The sequence below is a fragment of the Crocuta crocuta genome, unplaced genomic scaffold (assembly GCF_008692635.1).
Source record: "Crocuta crocuta isolate KB4526 unplaced genomic scaffold, BGI_CrCroc_1.0 scaffold248, whole genome shotgun sequence".
Taxonomy (NCBI): Eukaryota; Metazoa; Chordata; class Mammalia; order Carnivora; family Hyaenidae; genus Crocuta; species Crocuta crocuta.
This window is the reverse complement of record NW_027532409.1, coordinates 1,985,660-1,996,680: the sequence shown is the minus strand read 5'-3', so window position 1 is coordinate 1,996,680 and position 11,021 is coordinate 1,985,660. Positions and strand designations below refer to the sequence as shown.

The 11,021-nt window shown below is 48.8% G+C and overlaps 1 long non-coding RNA gene across 2 annotated transcripts; it reads right to left on the bottom strand.

Annotated features, from left to right (window-relative positions):
* Positions 1-7,928: 7,928 nt before the first annotated feature.
* Positions 7,929-11,021, bottom strand: LOC144243760 (uncharacterized). 2 transcript variants are annotated; one of them, XR_013338757.1, is made up of 4 exons: positions 10,970-11,021; positions 10,265-10,463; positions 9,381-9,471; positions 7,929-8,151 (listed from the first exon to the last, which is right to left on the bottom strand). It is a non-coding gene; the product is annotated as an uncharacterized LOC144243760 (long non-coding RNA). The 2 variants fall into 2 exon arrangements; XR_013338758.1 differs by having other exon boundaries at positions 10,265-10,341; positions 10,970-11,014.

The window sequence follows — 11,021 nt, the reverse complement described above, 5'->3', positions numbered from 1 at the left end:
TCCTGGCTATGCTGGTGTTGGCCTCAGTTCCGTTGGGAAAGGGCAGGCAGGAGGCTCCCACGGTGGGACGTTATCCCTCCTTTCTCTCCCCCGCCCCAGGGCTGCCCTGGGATGAGGGCAGCCTCTGCCCCCGCAGCCGTCCCTGTGCCTGTCACCGGCCACTGGATTGCATCTCTCCTCCCCCATCACACCTCCTCCTCCCTCTGTCTAGTGAAGGGCCCCATTGTCCCTTCAGCCACCTTGTAGAGCGGTGGTGGGGAGGGTGGGGCGAGGGAAGGAGCCTTGGTGCTGGTTTAGAGGCTGTGCTGGTGCCTGGGGTCAGAACTGCTGCCTGGAGTTGAGGACGGAAGGGAGTGGAAAGCGTCCAGAAACATCAGGAGAACGGGAAGCCCTGGTGATTTCCGAGGGGCTACAGGATGCCTCCGGGTTTCCAGCGTGGGGGTCCTTTTTGCTGAGACAAGGCAAGAGGGGTGGCACGAGTTTGGAGGGAAGCCACGCTGAACTGGAAGTGCCCGCAGATACCCAGGAGGAGAGGGATCTCCGTGATAGGCATGCATTTGGGGTGTCCCAGTTGTCCACTGCCCCCTCCCAGTTTGGGGGGCTGGAAGGGGCTCCGTGAGCAAGTGCAAGGTCAGGAGGTCTGCCCCCCTCCCCCCCCCCACACCACCCTGCTGGTGTCTAGGGTTCCTACTCAGCCACAGGGAAGGGCCCGACCAGTGGTCCTGGTCACCTCATCCTCCCAGAGGCCTGGGTTCTGTCTGGGCAGCTGGCCGAGGCCCTGAGCACGTCTGCTGCCCCTTGTCCCCTGGCCTGGCAGCTCCCAGGCCGCTGCTCCACCACCCACCCCACTTTTAGCTCTGGATCCCTGGTGTGTCCTCATCCTCCCTTCTCTCTCCCTGGACTCTCCAGGCTTCCTGTCCAGGGCACCTGCCCTCACTCTCTCCTCTCCCAAACCTCCTTCTTCTCCTCTCCCCATAATTAGGATGAGCCTTGATGGCCCCACTGTAACCGGGGCTCAAATTGGCAGCAAGAGAAAAAGTCATTTTCCCCGCCTGGAGAGCTGAGACTTCAGACATTCCAGGGCCAGGCACGCGGCGCTCCCAGGAAGAGGTGGGAGATGCCTACATTCTGCCCTGGGGAGGGTCACCCTCCCCAGAGTGGGCTGAATGACTCTTAATCCAGGGGGAAAGACCAGAAAGGTTTTCATAACGAAAACAAATGGAGGGTTCAAACCCTGCCCTATCTGAGTTATCTGAATTCAGAGAGATGTTAATTCACTGGCAAAAAGCTAAGGCCGTGGGAACAAAGAAGTATCGCAAAGAGTTTGTGGGATGTAAAAGGGAAGCTGGGGACACTTAAGGTGAAAACCAAGGAAGAAGAGCCCGTGAAGGAGGGCAGAGAGATGTGGTCGGAGGAGCAAGCAAGCTGTGGGGAGGGAGACAGAGATGCCAGCCCAGACAAGGAGAGGAAGTCTTTAGGAGATGCAGGGAAGCTGTAGGTGAGGCCTTGGCTTCCCTGACCCAGAGAGAAGGCGGGAGGCCCTGCATGTACGCCAGGCGAAGCTGGGAGAGAGGGGCCGGCAGAAAACAAAGGCAGAGGAAGGAATGAGTTCCAAAGAGGGCTGGGGATCTGGGAGGGAAGAGCTGGGGGAAGGAGCCAGAGGGAGGGAAGCAAGTCCCCTAAGGGGATGGGTTTCAGGCCCAAGGGAGGAGGGAGGGGAGGAGGGAGATGGCCAGGAAGGCGTGGGAAGCTGAGCACCTGCAGGAGGGACAGGGAGTTGAGTGGGGGAGGAGGGAGCAGAAAGCGCTTCACTTGATGGTCTGGCTTCTTGTGCTACATAGCAGGTGGGGTTGCGATCTGGGGTGGGGATGGAAGGAGATTTATATGCGGCCAAGGAGAGAGGCACCTAGATGGCTCAGTGGTGAGTGTCAGACTTCGACTCCGGTCATGATTTGTGGTTTGTGAGTTCGACCTGAATTGAGTTTGCTGCTGTCAGTGCATATCCTCTATCCATCTGTCCACCTCTCTCTCTGCCCCTCCCCCCATGCTCTCTCTCTCTCAAATAAATAAATATTTAAAAAAATAGATGGGGCCAAGGAGAATGTAGAGGCTCTATCACACTGTCTGTGGCAGAGGCACCCTCATTTGAAGGTGGAGGAAAAAACATGGCTCGTAGCGCATATCCAGGGCTGTAGGTGTGCCTCTAGGGAAGGAGGGGAGGACTTTGGGGGGTAGAGATTGGATGCTCCCCGACCCAGGTTCCTGGAGAAAAATATAGGATCAGTAGAAGCATGATGATACCTTCCTAAACTACCACACCCGATTATGTAGATTATAAAACACGGGTCTATTTGTCTCATGGCAATGTAAAAACAAAAACAAAAACAAAAACAAAAAACAAAACCAAAAAAACCCCAACTATCCATTTTCATGAGAAAGAAAAGAAACAACAAGAAAACATGAATGGGGACAACTCGACCGATGCTGGCGTTTCCCTGTGCCCTTTCTGCCTGGTGTCACCAGCTGTCCCCTGGCTGGCTTGCTTATCGCGGGATGGCCAACTGGCCATGCTGCAGTTTTCAATATCTTGGCCAAAGCTGGCTTTGGCTTTTTTCTTAGTAATTGTGATTGTTTAAATGCAGCCTGTTGTCATTTACCACTAAGAATCCAGAGGCTGCCCAGGGAATTAAGTGATGGTATGCACATTTCCAGAATCACTCTAACACCTGGCACCAAAATAGAGTGGTACCACTCTGAGCCAGGTGTCACTTCCTGAGCGAAGGTAGCCCATCAAAAAACATAAAGTTTGGGGCGCCTGGGTGGCTCAGTTGGTTAAGCGTCTGACCTTTGATGTCTCACCATCCCATGGTTCATGAGTTCGAGCCCTGCATCAGGCTCTGTGCTGACAGTGTGGAACCTGCTTGGGATTCTCTCACTCCCTTTCTCTGCCCTTTCCCTGCTTGCTTGCTGTCTCTCTTTCTCAAAATAAATAAATAAACTAAAAAAAAAACAAAAACAAAAACCAACAAACACAAGTTTTGTGCAAATTACAGAGTTTTTAAGAGTCTTGGTAATTAGAGAGATTTCGCATTTTGTGACTTTTGCGTTTGTCGATCATAAAACAGTGAGCTGTGGGGAAAGCTGAAAAGTTTACCAGGAAAAGAGTGTGCCTTGTCAGTCTTTTTGTGAAGGCATATTTCCGGAGTTGTTGGAGGTCAGAAGAAGAACTAAGGGAGAAGTCTCTTCATCAGTGAGGATGAGTGCTGAGTTCTACAAAAGTGTGCAAATTCCAAATAAACTGCTAGGAAAAATAAAAAGCAAAATGTTGCAGAGTTTTGAGACCATCAAGTTTTCCCTGGCTTTTTTGGGGGAAAAAAATGAGTAACGAACCTTAGCTTGGAGTCCACAGAGATTCCTTGTGGTGTTCCCTCTCTTGCAGTGTGTGTTGGGTAGTTTCCATAATAAAAGATTTTTTTTAATAAAAAAAAAAGGATGGAACAAGTGACAGTAGATGCTGGTCATTCCTCTTTTCCCTTCCCGTTTGGAAGCTCTACTATACGTTCTTTTCACTGGTGCTAACCTTCGCTTTTCTGGTTTTTGGAACTGAAACAAGTTCTATTACAAGTCAGCCAGGTACCAGTCAATTCCTCCCGCTGAGGGTTTCTTTGCTCATCTCCCTTCCCCCACAGCCAAGAAGAGGTATTAAAATGCTTTCATCTGGGGCGCCTGGGTAGCTCAGTCGGTTAAGCATCCGACTTCGGCTCAGGTCACGATCTCACGGTTTGTGGGTTCGAGCCCCATGTCGGGCTCTGTGCTGACAGCCAGCTCAGAGCCTGGAGCTTGTTTCGGATTCTGTGTCTCCCTCTCTCTCTGACCCTCCCCTGTTCACGCTCTCTCTCTCAGAAATAAATAAAACATTAAAAAAAAAAATGCTTTCATCTGCCCCCTTTCCCCCTCATCATCTCCCAACCCTTGCCAGCATCATTCAGCACTATTAGCTGCAGGCCACCAATAGGTACTACTATGTCTCTCTCCTGTTTTTTTTTTTCTTTTTTTAAGCTCATGGGGTGCTTATATTACAAACTCAGTCTCACTGATCATTACCCATTTGGAATTAACTACACATGAATTGGTAGGGTCTTGGCTCCTTATGGATGGCTTCCTCTTCTCTTCATCTGCCTTGTGTGCAATCAGATTGGTTCCTTGCCTGATTCGACTCCTTTCTGTGGTGTTTTCCCCACTGTCCAGGGAGCCTCCTCCCCGGAGCCTGGCATCTTATCTCTTCCGGGTAGGCAAATGGCACCTTGGCGCGCATAGGATGTTTTTGTCTCTTCTCGCTTTGCAAATGAGATGTGCGTTTTCAGTCGGATGCTCTTTTCCTCCCATGTAACTTGTTCCCTCATTCGGGAAGCTTGTAAGAGTTTTCCCTTTAATCATGGAATTCAGGAATCTTCCCAGGCCATGCCTAGATGTCTGCTTTTTTCCATCGCTCCTGCCTGGAACTCAACGAGCCCTTTCGAACCAGAGTCTTTCTTTGAACCATGGAAAATTTTCTTTCTTGTTTTAAAGTTATTGCTTCTCCTCCATTTCCTGGATTTCTCTCCCTTTCTGGGCTTTTTAATTATTCACATATTACGTCCTCTGGGTCTGTCTCTCCTAGGCTCTTGGTTTCTTCTGCACAAGTTCTGTCTTCCTCCACCTTTGCATTATCTCTTCCACTTGGCTCTGTTTCCCATCCTCTCCTCTGGTTCGTGTTAAATTTAAAATCGTGCTTCCTAGTTCAAAACAAAATATTTTCTTTCGCATTTGGTTTTTTAAAAAATGTTCTTATCGTTTGGTTTTCTTTGTGCCATTGTTGGATAGGCTGTGGTCTGTCTCCTCCTGGGCGAATCACGGGCTTTCTCCCGACTGTCGGCTCCCTCGGGTGTTCACTGTCTTCTCTTTGCCTTTTTTCCTCCCCACAATGTCAGCGTAAATCGTATTAAGTTCACTTTTTTTTCCAGCTTTACAGAGGAATAATTGACAGATAAAAATCGTATAGATTTAAGGTGCACAAGGAGGTGATCTGGTAGAAGTATGCATTGTGGAGTGAGAGCCACAATCAGTGAAAGCTGATTAACACACCTATCTCTTCAGTTGTTTTTATTTTTGTTTTTGCGGATGTGGGAACACTCAGGGTACCCAGCACAGTATCATTAATGACGGCCACCACGCCACACGCTAGGTCTGTGGAGCTGACTCTTCCCATGTAACCAAAACTTTGTGCCCTTTGGCCAACCTCCCCCACTGCGTGCACCCCACCGCTCTACTCCCGGCCTTGATGAGTTCGACGTTTTTTGATTTCGGGTAGAAGTGACATCACGTAGTATTTGTCTTTCTGTGTCTGGCTTATTCCACTTAGCATATTGCTTTCTGGGCTCATCCATGTTGTTGCAAATGGCAGCATTTCCTTCTTTCTCGTGGCTGAATAATATTCCATTGTATATATGTATATCATGTTTTCTTTACTCATTCATCTGAAAGCATTCCAAGTAGCTTTTCTAACCGCAATGGAATGGAACCAGAAATCAGGGAGAAAACGAGAAAATTCACATTGGCAACAATATGGATGGAGCTAGAGTGTATTATGCTAAGCGAAATATGTCAGTTAGAGAAAGACAGATATGATTGCACTCCTGTGTGGAATTTGAGAAACTCAACAGATGAACACAGGGGAAGGGAAGGGAAAATAAGATAAAAACAGAGAGGGAGGCAAAACCGCAAGAGACTCTTCAATAAAGAGAACAGAGTTGCTGGAGGGGAGGTGGGGGGATGGGCTAAATAGATGACAGGCATTAAGGAGGGCACTTTCTGGGTTGAGCCCTGGGTGCCATATGTAAGAGATAAATCACTGGGTTCTGCTCCTGAAGCCCAGACTACCCTGTCTGTTAACTAACTTGAACTGAAATTTAAAAGAAAATGAGAAAAATTCACAAAAACATGGGGACTAAACAGTACACTCTTGAACAATCATTGGGTCAAATAGGAAATCAGAAGGAAAATTTAAGAACATCCCGAGACAAATCAAAAACACAACATACCCAAAGCTTACGGGATGCAGCAAAAGCTGTGCTGAGGGAAACTGGTCCCCGTCCATTCTTGCACCTCTAACTGGCCCAAGCATCGCGTCCAGCTCACAGGCTGGCTGTGCCTGGAGGTGCCCCAGAAGGGTGTGCCCTGTGTCCCCATCTCCCAGGGACAGGGAAGGATTCTGCAGATCCTTCCAGACCACCCAAGTCTGCTGGCCCCAGCACTCTGGCAGCTCCCTGCACCAAGCTCTCTCCTGGAATGGGGCAGCCCTGATTCTCCCCCGTCTGCTGTCAGCCCCTGCTGTGTGGCCAGAGGGAGCCAGCGCCCTTCAGGCGGGGGCCCTGCCCATCGGCCACGCCTGGCTGCGGGCTACCTGGGCGCCTTGCTCTAACAGCACTTTTGGGGTTGGGACACAGGGCAGCCTTCCTCCAGGACGTTTAATGAAAGAGAGCTTCTTGGGTCTCATGGATGTTGATGGGGTTACTGAGAGCGACCATCTCATGCAGGGCTATAAAAATACACCCACAAAGAAAAATGGCAGCAAAGTGAAATTGACTGGAATGTGCAACCAGGTCTATGACAGAGCATCTGGAAGGTATAGAATACTGAGTGGCACTGGAGGTGGTTTGAAGAGTTCTGCACATCGTTTGGTTCTGGTAATAATGAAGTTCTGAAAGGAAAGGAAAGACCTCCAAAGCCCTCAGTGATGTTCTTGGCATTACCCAGTGTACCCCCTGCAAGAATTTCCCAAAGCTTTGAAAGTGGGGTGCAGATGAAGCGTGCGGGAGGCAAGGTGATTTCCCCAAAACACCCGTAGCTGTGAGGAGCCGTGTTCAGATGCCGCTGGGCCACAGCCCGCTGTAGCGAAGGCGGCATTCAGTGGGTGCAATGGATGGCCCTGTTTCCAAATTTGAACTTACCTTGCCATTTTAAGTTTCTTTACCACAGGGTAAGTGTCATAGGAATATTTTTCTGAAGAGCTTCAAAGTGAAGCTATAGATGCTTTCTTTCTTTGTCTTGAAAATCCAAAAAAAGATCATCATCTGAGAGAAATTAGGAACATTTCAAAGCCGCCTGGGACACAGTGGATAAATTATGCCAAAAACCAATTCCTAAGGACTTCAAAGTTGAAAAGTGTTCCTTTCAAAAGAAAGGAAACTCTGAAATAAAGTAAATGGTAGTGATTCAGATTAGGCATTTCTTCGGCTTTGTTAGAGGAGAAGTATTAAATTAGTGTCTGTTTTAAGGGATAGGTTCCTAGATTATCTGATTTAAATTTACACTTTCCTAGAAGCAATCATGACAAAGGGAAACACATTTCTGAACTGCCCTGTTCAGATGGAACAAAATAACAAGTAGAAAAGGTCAAACACGTGCAAGGCTTGTGCAGACTGGGAGCACTTTGCAGCCCTCGTTTCGGAGCGTGTTTTATGAACCTCCAGAAACACTCCTTCTGTTGGGATTGCATCAGGCTAATTGATCTTGGCGGCTTGTTGATTTGACATGGTCTTGACCGCCCTGCTCCTTGGTCCCAGCTACCATGTAGGGCAGTGCAGAAAGCTGATCTACTCTTAGTGGATAGAAATCCACGCTTTCTGCCCTATCAGGAGAGAGTCTCTGGCTCTGATGGCTGCTGAGTGGGACAAATCACAGCAGCAAAGTTTTCCTGAGTCCTCACTTCTTCCAGCTGCGGGGGAACAACCTGAACACATTAGCTCCTCAGTCTTCAAGCAACCCTTAGGGAAGGGATTCTTAGCCTCACTTCCTGGGTGAAGAAAACGAGGCTCAGAGGGGTTTAGTGACTTGCCCAAGGTCACACAGCAAGTACGACTCAAATCCAGAGCCCCTGACACCAAAGCCAGTATAATCATTATGTTATTTGTAACCAAAGGATGACATTCCTGTGACATCATGGATTTGAATCCACTGGGATAAAAACGATGCGTTCCTACTTTAATCTCACATTTAGGAACTTCTCATTTCAGGAAGGATGATGTGTTTTATATACATTTTAGGATGATTACACATTCCAGTACAGTTCTGAAGCTCCCTGCTGAGTAGGGCTGACTGTCTTCTCTGTTGCTGGGATGACACAAAAGACAAAAATGAGAGGGAAATATTAGGAAATAATTCCTCATTAAAAAGTAAATTTCCCTGGATGCCTGGGTGGCTCAGCTGGTTAAAGTGTCGGACTCTGATTTCTGCTCAGGTCATGATCTCATGGTTCATGGGATAGAACCCCAAGTCGGGCTCTGTCCTGACAGTGCAGAACCTGCTTGAGATTCTCTCTCTCCTCTCTCTCTCTGCCTGTCCCCTGCTCTCTCTCTCTATATATACATATAAATAAATAAGTAGACAAAAATAAATACATTTCCCTTCCTAACCAAACTGTGAGCTATTTATATAATGGAATACTTACTATTCCACAGTGAAAAGTATGGACTCGTGTAGCAGCATAGATGAATCCCAAAGGCCTTACGCTGGGCAAAGTAAGCCAGACACACAAGAGGACATAGCGTATGACTTTTTTTTGTATGCAATTCTAGAAAAGGTAAACCTGGTATATTCTTCTGCTACAGCTGCCACAGATGAAATGGCTGAAGCAACAGCCATTTGGAAGAAACTTTCTTCCAGTCCTGGAGGCCAGATGTCCGAGATCAAGTTTTGAGGAAGGCTGGTTTCTCCTGAGGTCTCTCTCCTTTCCTTGGAGATGGCCTTCTCCCTGTGTCTTCACATGGTCTTTCCTCGTGCATGTGTATATCTGTGTCCTAATCTCTTCTTTTTAAAAAAAATTTTAAAATGTTTATTTACTTATTGAGAGAGAATGAGAGAGAGCACAAGCAGGGTAGGAAGAGAGAGAGAGAGGGAGAGAGAGAAAATTCCAAGCAGGCTTCATGCTGTCAGTGCAGAGCCAGACTCGGGGCTTGAACTCATGAACCATGCAATCATGACCTGAGCTGAAATCAAGAGTCGGACGCTTAACCGGCTGAGCCACCCTAATCTCTTCTTTTTTAAAAAAAAATTTTTTATTTCTGAGAGGAGAGACAGCATGAGCAGGGGAGGGTCAGAGAGAGAGGGAGACACAGAATCTGAAACAGGCTCCAGGCTCTGAGCTAGCTGTCAGTGCAGAGCCTGATGTGGGGCTCGAACCCACAAACCGTGAAATCATGACCCGAGCCGAAGTCAGCTGCCCAACCGACTGAGCCACCCAGGTGTTCCCCCCCTCACCCCCCCAACCAATCTCTTCTTATAAGGACACTAGTGATACTGGATTAAGGCCCACCCATGTGACCTCATTTTAACTTAATTACCTTTTTAGAAGATCTGTCTCCAAATATAGTCACATTCTGTGGTCCTGGGGTCTTACTTAAGACTTCTACATTTCATTGTATGTCAACTCCACTTGAAAGAAAGTCAAGAACAAGTAAGTACTGGGCTCTAGTGAATGATTTGCATGCACAGTGTTCAGGGGTGAAATATAGTGATGTCTGCAAATTGCTTTTGAACTGATTGATGGGTGAATAGATGGATACACAGAGCGGCATGTTAACAACTGTAGTATCTAGGTGGCAGGTTTATATGGATATTCGTTGTACAATTCTTTCAGCTTTTCCATATGCTTGAAATTTTTCATCATAGGAGGCTGGGTGGAAATATTTTTAAAAATAACATTTCCATTGCAAAATGTTATTCAGAACTTTCTCATAAAGCCTCTTCAGTGCTAGATCAAGTCCACCCATAGACCACCAGGACCCCATGCTGAGTCATTGGTGGGTTCAGGGACCCCCAGTGTTTTAAGCTCCTATATGCCTGTGTCTGGAGGGAAGGGGAGGAAGACAATTCAGAGAGAGGCTTGAGGATGCTAGAGAGTTCCAGGGACTGGCTAAGGTGTCAGAGGAAACTGAGGCGCACAGTTGCTTAAGCTTTGCTATTTAGAGTCCAAGGCAGACCATGATCTGCTTTCTTAAGCCATGATGGAATCATTGAGCCACGGTGGATGTTCGGGGAGGGCATATGAATGATAAGGAGTTGGCAGCACACAGTAGGCTCACCAGTGCTGAATAAATATTTGAATGAAACTGGAAAGGGGCCCACTAAGCACGTGGCCTTCAGGAGACAGTGAAGTCGCCTGTCTGGTGGAAGGGAGTCTGTCTTTGCCTCTGCCCCAGCCCACCTCTGGTCTGGCCTGAGTTACCTCGAGAAATGAGCCCAGGAGAGGCGGCCTGGTCTCTGGGTTCCTGGACAGCCTGGGTGAGGGCGCTTTGCCACATTCTTAGGAGAGAGCACATCCAAAACAATTTCTTTTTCTAAAAACTCAGTGCTAACGGGATCCAGATGTCCATTTGTTATATAATGGGGTTTGTTTTAATAGCGTCAACTTCCAGATGTGCAGCCTGGAATCAAGAAGCCCATTGGCCCCCTGAGGACACCGCGGGCCAGGCCCAGAGCTGCCCGGGGAAGGGGAGCGGCAGACGTACGTGCAGAACCAGGCACGGGAGAAGAGCTGGGGGTGCCTTCCCGCCGCCTCCCCGGCCACTCACCTGCCCAGCAGCTGCCCCCGACTGGGGACTGGGGAGGGAGGCGCAGGCCTGAACAGGGGCCCCCAGGGGACAATCACAGAAAGGCAGCCTGAGGGGTGTGCGCCTTGGAATCCCAGGTGCACCCAAGCTGCTGGGTGATCCCGGTTGGGTCCCCTGGCTTTGCGGAGCCTCACGGTCCTCAGACGCACAGTGGGTCAGCACCACTGCACCCCCAGGGTGGCGGTGGAGGACAGTTGAGGTGAGGGGCACAGAGGAGACGCTGGGAAGCCTTGGGCCTTTCCCCTTGGTCAGAGTGGAAGGAGCAGGCCCTTGTTACCCAGCATCCCATGCTCCCCCCTCCCCGCCACTGGCTTTCTCACCAAGCTGGGACGCCCCTAGACGGCAGGCACCGGTGACATTCTCCCTGGAACG